This window comes from Ceratina calcarata, unplaced genomic scaffold (assembly GCF_001652005.2).
Source record: "Ceratina calcarata isolate Rehan_Ccalc_2016 unplaced genomic scaffold, ASM165200v1 scaffold92.2, whole genome shotgun sequence".
In the NCBI taxonomy this organism is placed as follows: Eukaryota; Metazoa; Arthropoda; class Insecta; order Hymenoptera; family Apidae; genus Ceratina; species Ceratina calcarata.
The window spans coordinates 1,124,246-1,147,936 of record NW_017180576.1 but is presented as its reverse complement, the minus strand read 5'-3'; the positions used below and the strand labels follow the sequence as shown (position 1 = coordinate 1,147,936).

Here is a 23,691-nt window from a genome sequence, read left to right as displayed (position 1 = left end):
AAGACTCTCTCCCAGGTTCGGTTTGCTCCAGAAAATGCTCGATTTCCGGGGAAACTGCCGGATGTATGGCACACTTTGCTCGAGCAAATCGAGAGACGGTGGCTGCGACAGCAACTTCGACCAAATTTTTCTTAGAATGTGTCGCACCGTGAGATCCAGCCGTGGTGTCGGGGCATCTCATAAATTATTTACCGATTTGCACGATGAAACGGGATGAACCTTGAGGGGGTAGTGCCACGGAGGAACACTGGTTCGACGAAAACTGCCTGGGACTAATGGGGAATGAGAGAAGGTTTTGCGGTCGGACGGACGGGAAGAAAACCCTGGAGTACGATTCCGAGGGAGGGTAAGAGGTGTTCCGGCGGTTGTTTTTACGAAATTGTATTGTGCTGGGTTCGCCATACGTGAGGTGCTTTACAGTAATTGAATTGAGGATAGTTGTACGAAAATATTGGAAATTGACTTCGAAGTAAAAAAAGAGCCCTCGTTTCACTTCCCAAAAAAAAGCAAAAGTATTTCTGCCCGCGGCGAAATGTTTTTAAACAAATACAAATATAATACCAAAACGATTTAAAAATGAGAAAAAACTCGATGCTTTCACATGCTTTATTAATGTACGTATCTGCCAAATAACATTTTCACTCATTTCTTAAATAGAATTTTTAAGCTTCAAGGTCTCTTGCTATTACGATGATGAAATTTCAAAATTGAAATGTAATTTCAATATTTCGCGCGAAAATCTTTTGTCATACCAACAAGTATTATGGGTCAAATTAAAAACCTATAAGGTTTTTGCTTAATGTTGCAATTTGATTAGAAAGCAGTATAACATTTATTAATCAATGCCACAACTGAAACATTAGTTGATTCGGTACTATCAGTTTACACTTGAGATACAATTATATTAAAACATTCAATAAAAATATGTTGGATGGTATAACGAATTACTCGAAACAATGGAATTTTAAAACCAGCATTTAATAACAAGAAAAGATGGACTCAAGAAAAACCCATCAGTGTCTCGTATCACGTGGTGAGGAAGAAATCGTTGTCGAACGCAAAACGTCTCCGTGACCGAGAAACATATCGTTCCTTGATCTGACCCGAGTTTTTTCTCTTTGCCCGGGAAAGGAGCTTCGTCGATGCACTTCTCGCCGGGAACCAGCCGCGCGTGTACGTCTCCCTTTTCTGATCGTTCTCTTCGTTACGTATCGTTTCTCGAGGATCGAGTATCCTGCGCGCAGCCGGAAAAGAAACAACGCAGCGTTGATATCGTGTTCCACGGAGAAGTGCTGGCCTCTTTCCAACGCCTCCGCCTTTCCAACCTCTCGGTCGGCTGTCACACGCTCTCGTCGCCTTTCCCAGTCGTATGCTTGCCAGTTAAGCTTCTCTTCAGAAGAGCGACACGATGCAATGTTTACTGTCGCGGGAAACACGATGAAGCCGGTGTGTTAACGTCTTTTGTCAAGAGAAAGACCAGTGCCTGAGTACATGAATGTTTAGTCGCTTTGAGGGCTGTTTGCAAATGCAGAAAACGGTCAGTTTACCCGCTCAAAGTACGACTAATCCTTTGCCAGTGAATCATTATCATTTTACACATTTTACATATTTTAAAATTTAATTCATCTCTTCCTTCATACAATAGTTACGACTAATATCTAACTCTAAGAATTCGTATCATATTGTTCTTCGACAGTACCGTTTCTTTGTATTTCATTACTAATTCCTTTCTGGAAGAAATAAACCGCACATAAATGAAACAACGAGGCAAATTGTAAAATCGGCTTAAATTTAAGCCGAGTCATTGACAACAGTGTTTATGACTAATCTCTCTCTGTCGTAGACTCTTGCCAGTGATCATCTTTGGAAAAGCTCGTTCAGCGAAACGCGCACAAGCCTTAAAGCGGTAGCGTTAGACTATTCGCATACCCCGTGCAATAATTATTAGAACCATCCAACTGAATACGCGCTCGCGTGTATCCGCCGTTTGATGTCGCGTAAAACCGACGTCGCGTCGTCTAGATGAACGACATAGTGCATACACGGCTATGTTTTCATGAGGAAACGAGGATGCTAATTAGTCGCGCGGCGCGGTGAATGTATTATAGCAAACGCGTACGTGACGCAGTTCTCTGTTTGCTCGTTTTTCTCCGGATCTGAGCCCCTGTTTAATTTAAACGTACGAAGTCCTATTTCCATAAACACGTGCCGCACATCTCAAACAGTAGAACGTAATCATCATTCGTTTGTGTCGTTGTTAGTCGATTAACCGCAGGAGTTTGCAGAAAACTGACAATTTCGTTAAATAATTTTTATCTAAAGATTCACCGGCTAGCGCATCACAGTACTTGATATATTTCTTCATAAAAAATCTGCTAATGCTCGATTGCAATAACTGATACGAAATACTCTGTATGTGCTTCTCTATTTTCATGAGAACGTGCCTCGTCTCTAGACAAGCTCTACAGATTATATTGATCTTCGTTACGATGTAACTTTACGGATATTCCACTATTCAGTAATAACATTGGACCGGCATGGCTAAAATTGTTCAATGTTTAATCAAGGTACAACTTGTAAACTTCGTACCACAGTATTTGTTTGAATCACAGAGCTAGAGAAGATTTAAGTGGTATAGAATATAGGTCGCTCCAGGTAGAATCAACTGAAGTCGAAGGGTAAATATTGCACGCATCGAGCGTATTTAGATTCCTGTTCTATCAGCTACTGAATAGTTTCCATATTCAATCTCATGTCTCGTGGCAACAAATAATTGAAGGACTGTATAAATGACAAGAAATGTATGTAATGAAAATTTGATAAGAACAAACATAGGGATAATAAATACTATCAATTATTTCCAATCATAGTAGAAGCCAAACATCCTCACGACGGAAATCTATTTCTATCCTGTCTTAAGAACTCTAATAATCGTACCATGACAACGCTATTACCACATGACGATCACGTCGTAGCCACGAGTTTCGACTCGTGACCGGTGTGCAAAATGTTCGACCAACCGCCTGACTCAAGACATTCCTTATAATTATTATACCACCTTGGAATTTCCCCCTAACGCAAATAAATGAACCCTCCCATATTCTCCCTGTCTAAAATTATTCCGAGTAAAAATGCGAATCTGAAATGTATTAGAATTAAGTAAACATATAATTAACCACTGATAGGTAGATTACGAATTTTATGCATTTAGAAACACGTAACTGTGCAGAAGCAATTAAAGTGAGCAAATATTGTTTTAAATTCTCCCGTTTCCGACGAGGTATTTGACGACATGAAAATCTTATGGTTCCCGTAAACCCTTAGTTTTGCCCAATTTAATGAGTAACATTGACATTCTACCTCATTGGACTGCTACGGAGTCTACCCTCTCCGCATGCGATCCGTGTAAACCAACCGTCGATTACACGTCACTGCAACTGACAATGAGTTCCGAGGGAAATAAGAAATCCGTTCCGGCCGCGCTCGGATTTGTAGAGATCTCCATACGAAAGGCGATGCGGTTTAATCGCTTTGGGATGCATAGCTGTGGTTGGTCGGTAAATCTTAAAGATACGGCATGGGAACGAAAGATATCGTCGAAGACTAACTCGTGAGAATTGCTCGATTTTTTCGTTGAAAAGTATTCCAAAAGGAATTTGATAATCATAACGTGCAAGCAATACCGAGTTGGATTTATTTTTGCACAAACATGATATTGGCAGTATAACACGAGGATATCCTTGAACTTTAAATTTGCCAATTGTATAACATTTAGAAATTGAATGATTTTAATTGATCTATTCCACCATGTCGACTGAAGTACTAAATTTTAAGTAGAACCACCGTACAGTTGTGGATAAAATTTTGCGGAAAACTTGAGAGTACACGAAGCCTTTGTAACCACGTCACAGAAGAGGTTTTAATTAAAAATCGCATTAATATCCGCGTACAATTAGCCTCTTACTTGGCTACGTCACGATCTTTTAGGGTGTCGGTGCGGTATAGAAAATATTAATTACATAGCGTGGAAAAAGGACGCATCTACAGTGTCAAACAACCGCTACAGAGACAGGAAGAAGGATGGAGAGAGAAAGGGCCACAAGTGTCCACCTTTTGTCGGTGTTCTTTGTTGATTCTGATCACCGTCCACTGACAAATTAGTCTTTCGCCGCGTCGTCGCGTCAAGAGGTACGAGGCTTACGTTGCTGCAAGCCATTCGCTCTTTTTACGCCCACGTGACGTTGATAGAACAGGCGATACTCGCGACTGTGTCAAACTATTTGCCACGAGAAGATTACAACGATGATTAACGATAGTTTTTTTAATAAAAATCTATGCATTCTTGAACGCAATTAATATTCATTTTCTTTTAACGTAAATCATCTTCATCATAAATTATGTTTTGTGATTTAAAATTTTGTAGACGCGGCAAATAACGTATTTTTATTACGAACCTCCAGTAAAAGTACTGAACAATCTATCAAATCAAAACTTGCCGCAAATTGATTACAACCCGTAGCCACGACCGACAGATAGAAAGAAAACCTCCTTCTCCAGGCGATGTCGAATGAGAAAAAAAACAAAGCCCGCGCTTTGTCACCGTCCTGTATTCATCTTGATCGCGGTCAGACGATTAAAGTGATAAATTATTTCTTGCTTCTTTCGCGGACCTCGCGAGGCGAAGAAAAGCGTACAAGTAATCGCGCTAATTTTACGAGGCATCGTTCGCGATAAAGGGAAGACAGAGTCACTTCGTTTTTGCCCATTGGCTCCGGAAATACAACGCGCCACGAAATCGCGACGTGAAAAAACTGTCGCTGAACTTTGTCACTAACTTCTTGCAAACGCGGCTTATCCTTTTTTCCCTTGGAATCAAACTGGCAAATCGTGACCGTCACGAGATGCGATAAGAAATTTTCATTACTGAGCACATTTGGAAAGAAAATCGAGTGACGTGCCGTGTTCATTATTACTTGGATTGAAAACGGTTAAAAGGAAATTGGATCAAGTGTTTTAAACTTTTTGCTGTGTGATTATCGGGACGCACTTTGGCAAAGATTGAATTGCTGCTTTTGAATTTGAACGTTTTTTGGATTCTCCCTTACACGGGGTAACACTAATATTCGGGATGGTTACTATCTACAGCACGAACCAATATTCTCTAATGTTTATCCGCGATACGATCTGAGCCAAGGAAATCATGTAATATCTTGGTGAATTCCTTGAACGTTTCACCAAGCAGAGGATTTCGACTTGTCGTTCCACTGATACTTGTGTAATCGGATCAATCGAGCGACTACAGAACAATACATGGAAAAACGAGCAAGGAGAAATAATAAGAATATGTACGTACATCGATATTTAGCGATATTTTAAAGCTACTTCATTTTTACGAGATAAAGAAAGTGTCTGTAGGGTGTACTGCAGTATAAAACAATTTACTAATAAAAGAATCATTAAGCATTTCAGAGGATAATTCACGTATACGTGTAGTACATATTTACAGAACAAAACAGTTCTTTGCGTGCCGGAAATACACAAGTAATAATTGCTCCACCACCACAGTTTCCATGGATAGAGAAGCATGCAATTTATCTGTACTACTGTTTCTTTATAAGAAGTTTAACGTCACGTCCGACTTTCCATTTGTATCGCTGGTAGGATATCTATTTTTACGTATGACTCGCGAAATCCATCGTTCGATTTTGTGTGACCCGATATTCAATTATAAAATTCTATTGTAATACGCATTTTTATGCAGAATAAAACATTTACGACATGAAATATAAATGTGCATGAAAGAATTTTTTATCATTTATGAATTTCAATATGCATTTACTTTTGATATTTCGTATGATTCTATGCAGCACATTCAGCATGTTTCTGCATCAATACATAAAACATCTAGTTTTCATTGTTACCATACTTCTCACAGTCATCACTCATAAAAGCTTATATGATTCTAATTACTTTCGTACATTTATTATTATTATTGTATCATAATGAAGCATTCGGAAACGAATAATATTCGACGGCATTTATTCGTGGTGATTCAGCAGCTTTTAACTCAAACAAGTGGGACGCTCCTATCATAAATCGACTCCGGAATTACACGCGTTCGAATAATGGAGATGCTGACGCGGTTCGATAGAATATTAAATCGATTCGAGTCGTTTCGGCGATTTTAGAATTATCGCGCCGCGTTTCACGTAAGCTGATTACAACACCAGGCGTAGCAATTACAGTTTGACGTTCTACGTAATACAGTGATAATTATTACTGCAGATTAATTTTCTGCTCCAAAATTCAATACTATACACACATTCTGTCTTCGAGTGTAACGTTTATTCTTAGAAATTAACTCTCACTTCGTAAACATTACATGTTACCAGAATTCCATTTTTCTGAAAAAATTCAAATAGCACCATTTAATTTTCTACTTTGTAAAGAAACCCAAATCAGAAAAGATAAATCGAAATGTGTTGGAATGAATAATTCTATGAAAGCCTACATGCCCTACATCATGAGACAAAAATGTATCGTTGGTTCGAGGGAGCTAAGTGTGTGAAAACTGTGTGTTTGTGTGTGTGTGGTCGTTCCTAGTGTATATAATAAAGAGTTTCTTAAAATATAAAAAAAGAGATTTATTATAATCTACCCGATAATCCTACAAAATGTATAAACAAAGCAATATTCGAGAAATGGGGCTGTGTTAGCCGAACACGAGCAATTCAGCTACAAGAATGAGGGTTAAAAAATAATGAAGTAATTCCCTGACTATTTATAATTAAAAAAATTAAGAAAATTAAAAGTGCACGATTATTTTATATCACTGTTACAATATTGCTATTGTTGCACAACAATAAGCTTTCTTAATTAATATAGATTAATTTGTGTGTGTGTGTGTGTGTGTGTGGTCGTTCCTAGTGTATATAATAAAGAGTTTCTTAAAATATAAAAAAAGAGATTTATTATAATCTACCCGATAATCCTACAAAATGTATAAACAAAGCAATATTCGAGAAATGGGGCTGTGTTAGCCGAACACGAGCAATTCAGCTACAAGAATGAGGGTTAAAAAATAATGAAGTAATTCCCTGACTATTTATAATTAAAAAAATTAAGAAAATTAAAAGTGCACGATTATTTTATATCACTGTTACAATATTGCTATTGTTGCACAACAATAAGCTTTCTTAATTAATATAGATTAATTAATATAAAATGCGGTTTAGAGCATAATTAACGACCAGAATCATATCCCCAAACTAGTATCACTCACTAAATAGAAATAACGAAAGCAAATATAGGAAAGAACAGTAAGCAGCGTTATGAAAATAACGAGTAACCGCATTGTACAATATTTCCGGGAGGCAAGTAAACGTAAGCAACGAAGCTAATTTTCCGTACTTTCGACTCTCTCGCGCAGCTATGTATGCATATTCTTTATGCTCGCCCTGACAGAAATACTATATTTTCAGCTAAGTCATTATTCGAGGTTGCTCGAAACATTTTCAACTTTTTATTCTCTCTCTCTCTCTCTCTCTCTCTCTCTCTCTCTCTCCATTCCTTTGTATTTGTATTTCTCTACTGTCCGCAGCCAAATAACAAAGTAATTAGAAATTGTTCCGATGTAATAACGTGTCTGGCGTTGCGTTGTTTCTACGCGAACGAGTGGCGACTATGTAAGAAATTTACAGCCACCTGCAACGTGGCTCGTCAAATGAGCACAGAATTCAATTTCGACGAAACTGTAAAATATTCCCGCCAAAGCTCTCAAAGTGACGGTTAAACGCACCTTTTTTCCTCTATCGTCGCTCAATATCTCCTCGACCCCCTCCCCCCGATGAGCGTTATTTTCTCAAAACATTGCCGAGCACATAACGTCGACAAATATCCTGAGAACGAAGCCACCGTTCCGCGTGCCTCGGCGTCTGATATTTTACTTTCGCATTCAAAGAACTCTTCGAGCTGTGTTTCTCACGTCCGCGGAGGATTTACCGGGAACGGGTGGATGATGGTGCCAGGCATGAAGTCGGCAACAAGTTCGATCAGTTTTTAAAATTCAATTGTCTGATCGACGTTGCGATAAACCATTGAATATTTTTATTGTTCATTAAAATACCATAAATATTAATTTCTTCATTCATATTGGTATAATCTTTCTCACTGTATTATATGCTTCACGATGTGTACTAAGACTAATGAAGCTGCATAAAATGTTATTTATTTATGCCATGTTAGTTATATTTGACATACGATATACGATTACGGCTTAGACTTCGAATCTCTCGAAGAAACACCTGCGAGGAAAAAATGGGAATTTTCATTGGAGACGTGGACCGATACGCGCTGGACAGAAATCCAATAATTCTGTAGCGCGTTCCTCGCTCTTTCAGTCTTTCGTGATAATAAATAGAAAACGATCGCGCGGCGGCGGAAAGCGCTTTCGCGCGAGGCCGACAACCTGTCAATTTTTTCCTAACCCCGCGAAACAAGAAATTTTCTCCTTCCTTTCATTGTTCTACTTTTAACAGAACCAGAGAAATCCATTTACCAAACTATTTACTGACAATAAATGCACATAACAGATTTGCTCTCCGCTGTGTCACAAATATAGAACCATCTATCTTTACCTCCTCCCTAATAATATTCTTTAAATCTTTAAGCGCATTACGGTATATGGTGCAAAGTACAGATTTTATAATAAATAAAAATCCAAGATCTGTACGTATTTATCAGGATAGTAGAGAAAATACTGCAGGAAAGAGAAGATGGTCAACTTGAGATGGAATTGCCAGTTTACAGTCAGTCACCCGGACCTCTTTAATTAGCAACTCGTCGTAGAGATTCGCGGGGACTTCCAGTTTCGCGCTGCGACGCAATTACAAGTTTCGTGAACCGGTTAACACGCCCCGGTAATTGTCACGAGGCGAAATAAGTGCTCGACGCGGTTTCTAAGTAAAATGTTGGCTGAACCAAGATTTATTTCTAGACTTAACAACAGCCAACGGCGATAGTGCTACTCATTTAAATTTTAGTAATTTTGTTAATATGTTTAAACTATACATAAGATATTAAAAAATAATCTGAAAAGGAATTATCATTATTTGGCTCGGATAGAATTTTCGCTTGAATATTCACGGAAAATGAATTTCATTATGAAATGGAAGAAACGCATTTCGAATGCACAATGCTCTGCCTTTTAATAGACGTGTAAAGCAAATAATTAAAACGAACGTTCTACTTCACAAGTTCATTATTGGACTATTCGCGAGCCGCTACTAATCTACGACTCTCGGAACAATTTTCAATTAACCACTCCTGCCCCCCGGCACTACGCGGGATTTACCAAAATACCGAACAAGCACGTGTCGTCCGCGCGTTTTATTATATCGAACAGAAAATCTCGTCGGTCACTTAACAGTAATTACACGCCTGTATGGATTCGGGGACAGCTGCCACCGCCGCCGTTATTATCGCGTCGAGTGTAATTAATATTGTTTCATGTGTCGCAATGTGAACAATGGGGTAACAGGTTACCAAATATCGTCACGTAAGGATACACAATTATTAGTTTGCGAATGAAATGTCGTTTGTTCCTGAGTATTAAAAAATTCCATAGAATAAATCTTAAAAAAAATTCCAAAAAATGAGTTAAATTTTAGGCGGTCACACTGGTAAGGTCCCTTAAGTAAATATTCCTTTATTGTTTAAACAGTGAAATATGCATTCAGCTTTTGATGCTTTGAACGGTTCCGTACATTACACCGAGCATTTGTAATATTTGCACTGCATTCAGTTTCTTCATAAATGCATCAAATTTAGGTCACTAGGAAGATTTCACTAGAAAATATTATATTATTATTAATCACTGTTTCTGTGAAACGTGTATTCGTTTGTATTTCGCAAAAGCATCTGTTACGGTTGAGGAAAACGGTATTTCATATGCATCAATGTAATAGTATTGTCCGGGTTACAAACGGCAGTTGCAGTTCTCAGGACGAGATTAAGAGGGGTTGATGTCGCGATGCATCATATTCTATTTTCTTCCCCTTTGGGGCAGATTAATTTGCAAGCATCTCCATTACAATTGAGATCGCGGAAAGGGAAACGCTAATGCGAAGTTTCAACCGCGGCCAGATGTACCGCGGCCTCGCTTTCGCTATGCTCTTTAGTAATTATTCTTAGCCGGATATACCACAGATATACATATATGCATTATGGAAAATGAAGGCTTTATATGATAGCAAGACTCCTGAAAGTGATTCAAGACTGTATTGTTCAGAATTAAGTATACATACAAAAACGTCCCATATGGAAACATCCATTATCATAAAGAAAATACTCTTCGCTCTTGCAAATGTACATTATGGATTTCGAGTGTATCAAGCATAGACAAAATGAACTATCTGTGTGAGACTGCAGATTTCATGCACTTGTAGAAAAATATTCAAAGATATATTATAGAATATCAAAAGTAAAATGAATATTATTGTTTTTACAAGACAACCGGAAGTACGTATGTTGTAAACTGACATCTGAAAAGTTTTACTTTGTATAAATTTCAAAACATGCGCTACAAAAATTCTATCACTCTAGCAATATACGTGCATTGTTTCGAGTACGTAAATTCCTCTGTATTAAAAACAGAATTTCGTATAATAAAAGCATGTGTAATGTATTGTGCAAAAGAAACAAAGAGAGCCAAGATTGAAAGCTGGCGATGAAAAACGAGACGGGAGTGGGTATGATGGTTTTTGTGTGAATCAGAAAAGGAGGGAGGATTGGAGAGTACGTCAGAAAAATATTCATTGTTGGATGCGCCGTTGAGAAAGAAGGGGATCGATCGCGTAGGCCGCAACATCTGCTGCAGCGATGTGTGCATCGTGATGCACTTTCCGTCAATCTCTTTCGACTGTACTTCTCACTGCGAACCTGCCGCGGCGTATACAATGCAATAGAAACAGCACCGGAGCTTCTTAACGTTCCCTTCTGTCTGCCTCTCTATTCTTGATTTTTCTTCGATCCACCCTTGTGTCCGTTCAAACGATAATAAATTGTGTAAAAGCACCGAGATATCTTCATTTTTTTCATACCAATTTCATACCAACAGATTGATGATAGAAATATCTTCTTAAATCTCGTTACTTTCATATAACGTAAAAGAAATTATTTTCTTATATAAGAATAAGTACGTATACTATTTTGTTTGCAATGAATAACATTATTGCTGAATCTGAATCGACGTTTCTTTTTATTTTTCTCTTTTCTGCCAATGAATTGATAATAGAATTGTTTTCTCGCAACAGTTTCAGTATCAGAGAAGATGTATCAATTCTTTATATAAGAAAACAGATGCAAAAACTGCGGGACGCAATTATCGTCTGAGAATCCCAACTACCGTCGCAACCGTAAAAGTCGAGCTTTCGGGCTTAGCCGTGATAAAAGCCAATCTCCTTATTTCTAACCGCGTGAAGGAGCCATTTAAGGCAACATGCATAAGAAAAGGTTGTAAGATTCGCGACGGAGATTTGAAATTCGTTTCGTCGGGAAAGAAGACTTTCAAGGAATAAAATTATTACTACGTACTTTAACACAATGTAATATTGATCTCTTCATCAAGCATGTATTTCAACAATATTTTACTACTAGAGTTCTGAAAGAATCATACTAATTATAAGTATTTAAGTGAAAAATGTTACATCTTCACATTCTATTTCATAACAGTGTAACTTAATAATGGAGTGATCGGCAATTACTGATTGGAAAAATTATTCGAATCAAATACATGATATATTTATATTCTACGATTACATTTATTACGTATGAAGAGAACGATATTTCACATGTACCAATAGAATACTTTACGAAATTGCATTACGAGTCGAGATGATTACAACATGCAACGTTCTATGAGGATCTCTAAAATTGGGTATCGATACATCGCAGATAGAGGATCTGCTATATTATTCTGACTGTGAATTTGAAACGTTTAACGTCCGGATAATTGCGGGGAGCGTTATATCGAACAGCTTCACAGGGAAAGTAATCTTCTGATTAAGTGGTGTACGTTCGGTGAACATAATGGGCGACACATTTTTCTGAATAATTCTTCTCAAGTAATTCCGACAATCCCTGGAGTGAATTAAAAGCGAAGCACAAGCAACAACGAATTGTCTTCTTAAGTCCAAGTATTTCTGCTACTTTTCTCAAAACAATTTCTGTACTTATGTTCAACACCGACTATTTATAATACTGAATACTGGAACGCCGACTTGAATCTCCAAGAGCAATATATACATTTACTCATATTTAATTATTATTAAAGAAAAATAGTATTCTCGTAAAGCGTTTTCATAGGCATGGAAGATATCGTTAAAAAGTCGAGTGACCGTAAACGAAACGCTGATCTAACTTAGAGCGGAATACAAGCAGCCAACGGCCGTTATCCAACTTATGGAGGCTTTATCGATGATTTTTTTTATCCCTGGGGATACTTTTTATGAGGTCGTCTCGAAGTACCTGAGTTTCGGTGGTGCGAGACGTTGAAAGGCTTCACGAGCTTCGCGAGAGGCTTCGCCAAGTTTCGCTTATCCTCGTCACTCAATTCTTCAGCAAGAAAGCTTTCCCGGTTTTCCGCTTCAATTTTGATTAATTGTCGTACCGCGGAGTGGCTTTTTCTTATACGTATGTGTATATACGATAAGATGGATTAACAGTAAAAAAGCGACTCGAGTATAATAATATACCCAGACACCCTCGAAGAAGTTTTTCCTGGTTACTCTCTCGAGTAGGTTCAGGACGTCTTTGTAGCCTGTCGAAAAGCCAAACTTGGCTCAGCGACTCGTAGAGAATTAGACAAATATCTTGCCGGTGTTGCCTCCATTCTTTAACTTTGGATTAATTTGTCGAGAAATGCAATTGTGCTCCTGAAATAATGGAATTATTGTGCAAATAAAATTTGTTAAGGATTCCAGTTACAAATTGCTGGGGATGAAACCTATTTAGTTGAACTGAATAATGTCACTTTATGAACTGAAATATGACGTTTAAAATTTGTGACTTATACACAGTCTTATGAGAAAATGAATTTTCATCGATATTTTGCTATACAACGAATACGTTAACGAATGAGTGCTGCGTTAATGCAAACTTCAGAAACAAAAGACGTTTCATATGTACTAATCTAATAGTGCCGATTCGGAATACTGACGTATCGTTATTTCGGCGATTATCCTAAGCCATATTCGCGTAATCCGTTAACCTTTGAATGTTTTCGCTTAACGATGCCAGATTGCGGTCTGGCCCTTCTTGATTATTCCGTCATAGTTTATGAAGCTGTTAAACGTTTATTTCCTCCCTGTCACTCTCTCTCATTCTTTCTCTCTCTCTCTCTCTCTCTTCGTCAAGCTTCTCTCGTTTGAGGCCGCGCTAGCACTTTGTGAAACGCGCCAGCAACGTGTCAGGACACTCGAGAGCCATTCTAATTCGAGCTCAAGCGACGATAACGAGTTCTCCGGTGCGTGGAAAATGTCGCGTCCCATTTTATAATGCTACTTCAATCTCCACCGTCTCCTGACTCTTCGAATCCGCTTGAAAATCGGTGTACGCATTGCTTTGCCTCAGACATCCAACGAATTCTCAAGGAGATTTATGCTAACGTCGATAGCTGCGCGACAAACGATGCGGTAAATTACTATACACGTACGGTAACGAGGATTTATGTAAATACGCAGAGTCCAAGGGGAACAAGCTCCTGCGAAATTTGTATTATACAAATTTTATAGAAATCGCCTGATACGATTTACGTTAACGCCGCGGAACAGATTTATGTTAATGTCAATGGTTTACGCTAGTGGGTGTAAATTGCTTCACGCGTGATAGGAATTTAGATAAATTTTCAAAGTGTGTAAACGCGAAATTTGTAGTAGAACGTTTTAGGAATAAATCACGAGGTCCCGTGTTTCGAGAACGTGTTACAAGTTTCATGGTTGGTAGCTGCGATATATCTTTGGCATTATCTTCAGTCGATAGAAGCCTATAGGATATAAGACGCTTCAACGCTTTACTACCATAATCTTAAGGAGCCATACGCGCAAAGGGGTGTAAAAGTTGACGATACAGCTTCATATTCTCAGCTACGCGAAGTGCTTTACGCAAATGCGTGTCGACCGCGATAAAAATTTCACCGATTTTTTACGGTCACTTCGAATTTGATATCGTGCCTCGCAATAACGCTATCTGACAATAAGTAAAGAATTCAACGAGACAGAAAGACAATTTAAAGCTCAGAAGAATAATCTAAATAATTGAAACTAGAACGTGTACGTATAAAAATACACGACGACAAAAAGGACAATGTTAAAAAACTGATTTATTTCATAAGCTGACCAAAAATCAAGAAGTAGATAGTTTCTTACCGATAGGTTTTAAAATTCCACGACTTTCAGTAAAGAACGAAAAGACGAGATGTCCCACTTGTTAATACCCATCGATCGGGTTATTTGGGTCGAATCTTGAAGCGCATCATTGGTTCGATGATTCTTCAGAAGGATATAATCCATCCTCGTTTGTTCCTTCGAACCGGTAGCTTAAGTTCGCACCTTCAACGTTTATGCCACACGCGAAGCCCGTTTTAAGCCGTTCAGATCAGCACGTATCCACTCGACGGGGGTGTGGATGCCACTCCGCAACTTTGATCACAGACTAGTGAAGAAACGGGTAGCGTACTTGAGAGACAACGACAGGGAACGGGAGCTGCGTTGTGTGCTTTGCGCTTAAGCCTATTTATAGGTTCCGCGTGACCCACATCCCGCTGGGATACGCTCTACTTTTTCGCTTGCCAATCCAAAATTTGTCTAAATGAAGTTGCGGCTGATCCAAGTTGCGATCAAAGGAAATACATCAAATTCCTTTAGAATTGGGTCGATCTGGTTCTACAGTACAGATTTGTTGTCATAATAGATCCTTTAGAAAGAATTCCAATGATGCAAGTTTAATATAAAAATAGTTTGATTCTGGTAAATAGATCTCATTTTAAGACGAATGCTAGAAATCATGGCCTCGTTGAACGAAACAAACAAAGGCCAGGAAACAGATGATGTATACAATTTAGTTTAGAGAAATTGAGTTAAGTTATTCTGGAGAAATATATATTCGTTTCCATAACAGATTCCAGAGGAGTCGAGACAATATTAAACATGAAGAGACAAAGTTGTTGAAATGTCTCGTCTTCGAAAACTTTCACGGGAATGCAACTATCGCTGGGAATAATGCAAAAGGACTTCCATTTATAAATCCTATTCAAGACGGACTATGTGGATGTTTGCGCGCCGTGATACGTTAAATGGTACAAGATGTTTCAGGCTCACCCCGGAAGATCGGGTGTGCTTTTCTAGAGAGAAGACGGCCGGGCCCGGCGCCTTCAAGTTCGCGCGAAATGCAGTTAAACTTGAAAGCAGCAGCAGCAGCAGCAGCCTAGATGGTCGTTGTAGAAACTAGTTCCTTTTTGTCGACCAAATTCCACGAGGTCCCTATTTATGCAGCATAAACGACGCTGCTACGTACCACGTCGCCGAGCTTTCTAAACTTCACTTTTAGCTGATGACTAATCTTCAGACTGCCTTGGAACTTCTAATCAGACTCTGTACTGTACTATAGTTCAACTTTTATGAAGTCTACGTATGTAGGGCTTTCAGAGAGCTTCTCAGGGATTGGACAATTTTTAGAAGCAAATCTCCAGGTTATTAGGGCAACGTGATGAAATTGTAAATTCTCAAAGAATACTGAAAAAGATCGAATCACCAATCCCTTCGAATTTCTACTACTTCTAAAACTTTGAATTCGAAGATTATTCGTTATTGGCGATCTGGTTTGTACTTAGTCGCAGTCACAAGAAGCAATACCTGTCTGTCAGCTATTCTTAAGATGGATTGCCTCGGACGGGCGCCACTTTTAGCAGAATCCCCCGGGTCGAACCGAGTTGAGTCGTGTCGAGCAGATATTGTTGCACGACAGAAGATTTCAGCTCGAGTTTTCGTAAATGATCACAGATCAACGGGCAGCGATTTATTGTTCGCATAATGGAATCGACAAGCGACTGTTATTTATCGTGCAACCTATAAAATTATGTGTAGTCCCAGGCGTGATATCAACATGACGTTATTTACGAGCGTCGACCCTAATGGGCTGGAAGTATTTCTGCGTTAAAAAAATCAGCCGCGAACCTTCGGTAAATTTATTTTATATCAACGTTGCAACTGCTGACCTTTTTTTGTGCATGCAGTCTGTGTTCATTCTATTTGTAAGTTAAACATTCATAACGTTAAGTTTTAAAAAATGTATCAATTATCCTATACTGTAAAACTTACACAAACGTTGTTCTATTCTTCACCTTCTCCTAATTTTTACGAAACAGTAGAACAAAGTTTAGAGGTATCTATCTATTTTTTGTAATTAAAATTTCATTTAGTCATTTATATGAAAGAAGTTCGATTTGAAAGAACAAGCATATTGAAGATCGTATCACGTCATCCTATATTGCAGAGCTTACACAAACGGTGTTCCATTTCACACCGATGTGGGGGTTGACTAACGGGAAAAACTTTTTCTCGGCGAAAGACAATTTATTGATCCAAGAAAACGAGAAGTTAAAAAGTTCGCGAGGAAGAGGGAAAAAACAAGAACTTAAATTAATCGTGGCTCTTGGAGATCAGTATACTTTAGAGCGTTTTAATTCAAGAAGATCCTCGATTTGGAAACTCCATTTTCCTGCAGAGTTCAAATACCTACAGTAAGCGATTCGAACATTCGCGACGTTTCTTGCCTCGGGTTTCAATATCCCAAAGTGGCTAGCCGAAATTCACGTGCTCGAGATCTAATAGATCGATACGGAAGGAAATTCGGCTAACGAATCGAATCCATAAAAATGCTCGAGTCGAGGAGTACGAGTATGTACGTAGAAAAGAACTCGACCGACCCATTCCCGTTAACTTTATTTATAATTATGTACCCGGCAGCCGCTATTGATCGTCCTAATTGGATCCGCGGTCGAATGCGAGATAATCGAAGCGAGGGCCAATTTAAGACGCCGGCAAATCTCATTAGCGTCGACTGGAGGATCTTGTGGAAATAAAAAAAGACAGATCAAGAACGAGTCCCCACCCAACGGGGCTGTTTTAGAGACCAGAAAACCCGTACCTCGATTTCAGTTACCAAAACCAGGCCACGTCGTCCTTTTTCTGAAAGGGATACTTGGAGGAAATTGCCGAGGAACGATAAATTAGATTTAAGTAAATCTATGTAACAAACTGTGTATGTTTGTGCACACCCAATACTGTAATAAATGAAAAAGTAGAAGAAAATTACAATGAAGCAGATAGAAATGATCATAAAAAAAAAATCATTCTCTCATTCATCGCGCTATCGGCCCAAACTATGGACGAGACGGGAGAATATATTCGTAACAGCTTCGTAAAATGGACAAATGATTATTTCCCATGGTTTTCCGGTCGGCGTCGCCGAGGCTTTCATGAAATCGTAAGGAGAATATTAGGTTCTCCCGTGAAGATTTATGAGTCGGCCGCGTCGACACGCAACCACCTTTCCCAGATATGAAACGCGAACTGGCATTAGCCCAAATTGCCGAATATCCGAAGACGCGCGCGGATCGCGAATCCTTATTATTTACTGGCGTGACGGCGAGGTCTCATCCCTACGGGTCGGTGGCGCACGCAAATTTTCACCGACTCACGGGACTGGAAGCACAGCAGAGCGCGGCGCATTTTTACGGACATAAATCTTCCCGATCGAAAGAGACCGGCTTTAGATGAATTTCGACTTCGCTCCAGTTCGAATGGTCGGTGCCAGGACCGTTCTATAGAGAGATACTGACTGTTCGGGTGAAAGGGTGACGTAGATCTTCTACGAGAATTTCTCTCTCTCTATCTCATTCAATGGTGGGTGCGAAGCAGCGGTGGATAGATAAAGTGAGGAAATTCAGAAACGAAATTCTTGTTTCTGACCTGGCACCACGTCACCAAGTTCCATTAGTCTATAAAATACTCGAAGAATTACACGCATCACGTGCGACATTAAATCTCTCAGTTCACGAATCTTCCAACTCACAAGAATTTCCGCTGGTTACACCCACCGTAACATAAATGCGCTAAGTGTGAAACATTTTATAACGTCCCCTCCTTCCTAAATGCCTCCATAAAAAAGAAAATGCACTTCCACTTAAATCAAAAAAGAAAGGAAAATGCTTTTAAAAGCCGCGAGCATTGTTATAATGACGCTGCAGGGGCGCGCAAAGACTCCACGGCTCACAGTATTACATTTTACAATTTTCTGGATACTTACACGTCATTTCTTTTGCTGCGTATAAAATATCATTTTCTTTTTACAGTTTGATGTTTCAGAAGATTAATCCAAATAATCTTTTGACACTATCATATTTTGTTACATTGTAGGTTTCACTGTCTAGTGTTTTCGGTAATGAATCTTCGATTACATTTATGATGCAATGCGTTTCTGATATGGAAATTATTTAGCCATTTAGCAATGTGCGAAAGTAATCGATAAATTATTTGAATGAAATACACGATATACTACAGAAAGGACGTCTGCCATGTTTGATGACATTTCATGTGCATCAACCTGATACTTTCTATTAAGTGATGAGGTACAACGAGTGACATCCGCTATTGGTTAGACAGATGAGGGACGCGGTTACAAGGGAAGCGAATATGGGAAACACGGAGGATATACAAGATCGGTTACCAACCAGCTTTGACCAAATAATAGCCGCAATCAGATTTGGAACGTATCTTCGTTACCGTGCGATCGTTACGTGTACCTACGGTTGCATAATCCATGTAATTCTGGTGGGACACGCAACCACATGGTTTTGCAAATTACCCCGTTTCAATTAGCCACCCTTCCCATCACTTGAATGTCTGAAAAATTCAAGACGAAGACGGAGATCGGTTGAATTTGATTCGTCCCATTTGTCAGTTTCTACGATTACCGCGAAACTATTATTCGAAAGTTTTTATCAATGCTGGTAGTATTCCTGATATACTTATACTTTTTTATGTAAACTGCTCGATTTTAATTAAAAACGTTACATGCTAAGAACGACAAGTATGTCAAGATAAGACGACACCTACAGAAAAATGCATACAATTTATGAACATAAAGCTAATAATATATGACATAATAAATTTAAACGTGTTGAAGGTTCGCGGAGTAGAATCAAAGGATTACATGATTAAACATGAATGATTAAATGTTAAAATAAAAGCTCGAGTGAATCGATCTTTGACCGCGATTTACATAAACAAATTCGTTGGTAACGAGGTTCGCGCGCAATAGTAACTAGCCAATTTCCTGTAATCTGCTCTCAACGCAGGGTTATCGTGTGTTCTCCGTGTAACGGCTGGCGTTGACAGCGCGTAACTAAATATCAGTAAAACGCATTGTTTCGCGATCGACAGCGGCCGCGGTTAGGTACATCGTTTCAATCTCGATTCCGGGCCTTGTGTTTCGCAAACGCGACACGTCCAACGCGTTACCCGCGCCACCGACGCGTCCTCTACAAATTTGTAACACTCTGCCAATTTCACGATCAATATTGATTTTCTCTTTATTGCAAAATATATTTTTACTTAATATTTTTTATTGATGGAGATACGTGTCCGTATATACAGAGCGAGGTAATAAAAAGTACGTGCAGTATAACTTGTTATTTTATTACTTCACCGAAACATGCTGTCTATGAATTCATTATACGATGAAGATCATTACATTTATCCATCTAGTTTGGCAAATTCCACTGTACATTTGCCAGGATTTATAATGAAATTAATGACTAAAGGATAAATCCTGTGTACAGAAAAACTTAATAAATGCAGTTTCAGTTCTTAATGGTTAATGTAAAATATAAATAGATTGATGTTTTAAAAAAATATCACAATGTTTCAAAGAAGTTTCGAAGACTCCGTAACAAAAGACTCGGTCCATTACATCCGCAGACACAAAGAGATTAAGCTTGCCAAGAACAGAGGACAAAGCAAAAGTATAAAGACAAGAATGAGACAGCCTTTATCACAAGAGCAAGCAATCGCCCCGGATGAGAAAAGGTCTGTTTTGATACGTGTTAATGTCCCTGCTGCGAAGTTCCTGGATATTTCGCCCAAAGGAGTAAAACCATTTCGCTCAACAATCCTGGAAACGTGGTAGCAGAGCATCCTAAGGAACAACGTTCTTTTCATGGTCGAACGTAGAACTGAGCAGAGGACGAGAAACACAGCTACGCGGTGAGATAAGTTCAAAGAGATAGAATTTTTCTTGAACTCAGAGCCGCAGTTCAACGAGCCGTAAACACAATCCTTCGATAGCAAGGATCAGGGCTTTTTGTCGCACGACTTTTAATAAAGCGTCTACGTGGAAGGAATGTTTTTGCGCGTTACGTCTCCGGCTTATACCGGGAACTGGTTTTTAACAATTTTAGAAGGCTTTTTACTTCAATATTTATTTTTACCATAATAAAACTGTAATCTATAGACCTTTGTGCTATCAACAATTTCACGCACATTAAATACGATCTTGAATCGTCGATGTTTATCTCAGGAATGATTTCAAACAATTAACTGTTGACATATATTTAGAAGAACGATTTATTTTGTGGACTGATAAAAAATTAGTGCTTGATCGCGGACTAACTTCTCATGACGGTAGCTAAATCTCAATGTCGCCGAGATTTCGAAATTATACGTCTCATAAAGAATAAGTTCCATCTAGTTAATGAAGTTTTCCGTACTCGATGATGATGCCGGTAATCAGTGTTGAAAGACGGTGAAGCGATTATAAGGAACATATAAACAGTGCAACGTCGCGAAGGTCTGTTCGATATTAATCGCGAAAAGGCGTGCCTTCTACGAGGGGCGAATTATGCCTGCGCAACGTGCGCGAACGACCAGTGAATTAAGTCCGGCTATGGACAGACACGAAAAAGGCGTATCCTTCGGCGAAGTCGAAAGCATTGCCAAAGGATAAAAGTTCGACCTGGTATAACTACAATGTCTGAAACTGAGCCAGTTCTTTCATCGCTATTCGTATGTTTCACCACTGCTCCACATTTTCTTTTGAATATTTTATCATGAATTGTGGGCAAGATGGATCCTCGATATTCTCGCGTCGTCGATTGTACGGATACTTGAAATAAATTGCCTTTGAAACAGCTGCTTCAATATACGAATGTGTACGTCATAACTGTACAACCGAAATTTTCGGTGGATGCATGCGAACCCACTTTGATATGTTTTCAACTGAAGATAAATTGGTATTATATTTCATATGTTGCAATTAGCAATAGTTAGGTAAGTGGCGATCTTTGTTTCATGGCATGTTTCTATTTTCCAGAATAAAATATTTGGGGAAAATCACAAGTGGCGAGAAAACAAACGAGCCGTTGATTCATTACGCAGCTATCAAATGAAATGTATAACCTCAGTTGATTATTAAATAAACATAGCGCGAGTGCGGAAACGGAGAAAGTACAATCACTATTAACTTTTAATTTGGAAATCATCTTTATTATTAATCGAAATAGGGTAAAGAGGGATCTGTATCCGTTCTAAGAAGCATTTCCTACACTTTTACGTTAATCAAGTGATTCAAGTTTTGCAAGTGATCGTATGAATTAGTTGGCCTTAAAAGATGGTCGACGATTACATCCGATAGTGGTGGTAGTTACTCCCTCGTTGATAATGAAATTTTTCAATTAAATTCCGTACGTTTATTTCGAGTTGCCTTGTACATTCAATACCTCTTGGCGGTAGTCTCGTATCAAAAATCAAGGAGCAGTGGGTGGGAAAAAGAAGAGTCTCAGCCGTCTGCTAATATTTATTCACGCGAAATTACATTTTCTCGTAGCCGATAAGGGAATAACCTCAGAGTTCTGCGGCGGAATTGCCGCACCGATGCACCCGTGTCTTCTCGATTAAATACGAAACGAGTAGAAAATTCTTGTTCAACTAATGGACTCGGAGTCCGTTTTGTTGCCTACGGATGAATATTTGAATTCCATTAGGCCCCTGAATTTTACACGCGGTTAGCTCTTTGTAGTCATCGCTTTTAATAGTACTGAGATTCTAATTAGCGATCAGTCGAAAGCGTAAAATATATCTGTACAATGATTTGCAGAGGTGCGACGACCAAATATAGAATTTTCCATAATATCGAGTTATCTCGTAGGTCATTTGCTTATATACATAGATAATTCTAACAGCCAAGGATTCGAGTTAGGGTCTCGGTTTATCGAGTTATACGTGGCACGGTTGATAAAGTACAGCCTTGAGAACTGCAGAAATTCACAGCTGCTAGTCGGTGTATAGAACATACCCGCACCAGTCTTCGTTGTACAAACATCGGTATTACGTATATTACACACCGCCCAACTTAAACAGATTTAATCTCTTTTAACCACTCGGCCTCGAGTGAGAGAATCCACTCTTCAAGCCATAATCATGTAACAAATTTTATCTCTAAAATTCAGTCCATTAAAAACGTTTTAATTTATCTTAAAAAGCAATTCCTATCGACTATACTATCTTCATCGTCTTAAATAGTGTCATAGAAATTATAAGCAAAGGATCTCAGGATCTATTCTATGTAATAAATGCAAGAAATTGTGATGAATCTTAAAAATAAAGGAAGAACTAATATGGATTCCTAGTAATGAGTTCGAGAGGCAGCTAGCGTTCCTTATTGTGAAGAAATCAGAAACGAAACTTCACGCAATTTTGTGAACCAACGATGAGCAGAAGATACATCCTTCTAAGCTGTCCAAGATTCGTTCATAAAAGAACAAATTGTAAGATCAAAGTGAAGGTGAATACTAATTTGAATGATAAATGAAGTATTAGAGTTTCTCACATAGATCAAACTACTTGATTACTTGTAATTTAATCTACATTAATTTACTTAATATGAATTATGTATTATCTATTTAGTTTTTTAGTAATCATTAAACACTTCATTCTTAATGTAACTTCACAAATAAATAAATAAATAAAGAAATAAAACTTCGTTCTCGTTATTTATGTTTACGAGGCTATCTAATTAAAAATGCAACAATTTTCTACTATTGACTCAGCTGTTGACGAAACCGTCTGCCGAGTCACGACAAACAACCATGATTTTTTCTTTTCCGTCTTGTTGATTCATGTTGCTGCAAACGTTTACAATGGCTCGAGAAACATCGGAATATTATTGAACAACCCGTGTCGATAGTTGGTCGATCGAAGAAGCTAAACATGTACACGGGTTCTGCAAATAAGCATGTGCCGAACGCGAATTCATCCAAACTGAAAACCATGTGCTTCGTTCAATGACGTAACTGTTGACAAAGTTGTTAATGAAGAATACTTGTGCGTAAAACGAATCAAGCACTCAACGATGTTTATAGAAATATAGGGAAATTCCAGGAGAGATGCTAAGCATTATTCGTATAAGCTCAATACACTTTGTTATAAACAGTAACTTCACTAATTATACACTCCGTTCCATTTTTATTGTATGGCCTACGAATATTGGTAAATCTCAGATGGTACATAACAATTTTTTATATGGAATAAACTAAAATCGTCGATTGTATAACTTCTTCAAAATGTTCCTATTTTTCTT

General features: G+C 38.5%; 1 protein-coding gene across 2 annotated transcripts in view; it reads right to left on the bottom strand.

Moving 5' to 3' along the window:
• The window catches only part of LOC108631670 (uncharacterized), a 176,800-nt gene that overhangs the window by 98,137 nt on the left and 54,972 nt on the right, over window positions 1–23,691 (bottom strand). Inside the window, exon 1 of one of the 2 annotated variants that reach the window (XM_026818973.1) lies at window positions 14,424–14,699. The exons of the other annotated variant lie outside the window; for it this stretch is intronic. The gene's annotated coding sequence lies outside the window, so the exon portion shown is untranslated. Of the gene's footprint in view, window positions 1–14,423; window positions 14,700–23,691 lie in introns of those variants that run through there. 2 annotated transcript variants of the gene reach the window in all.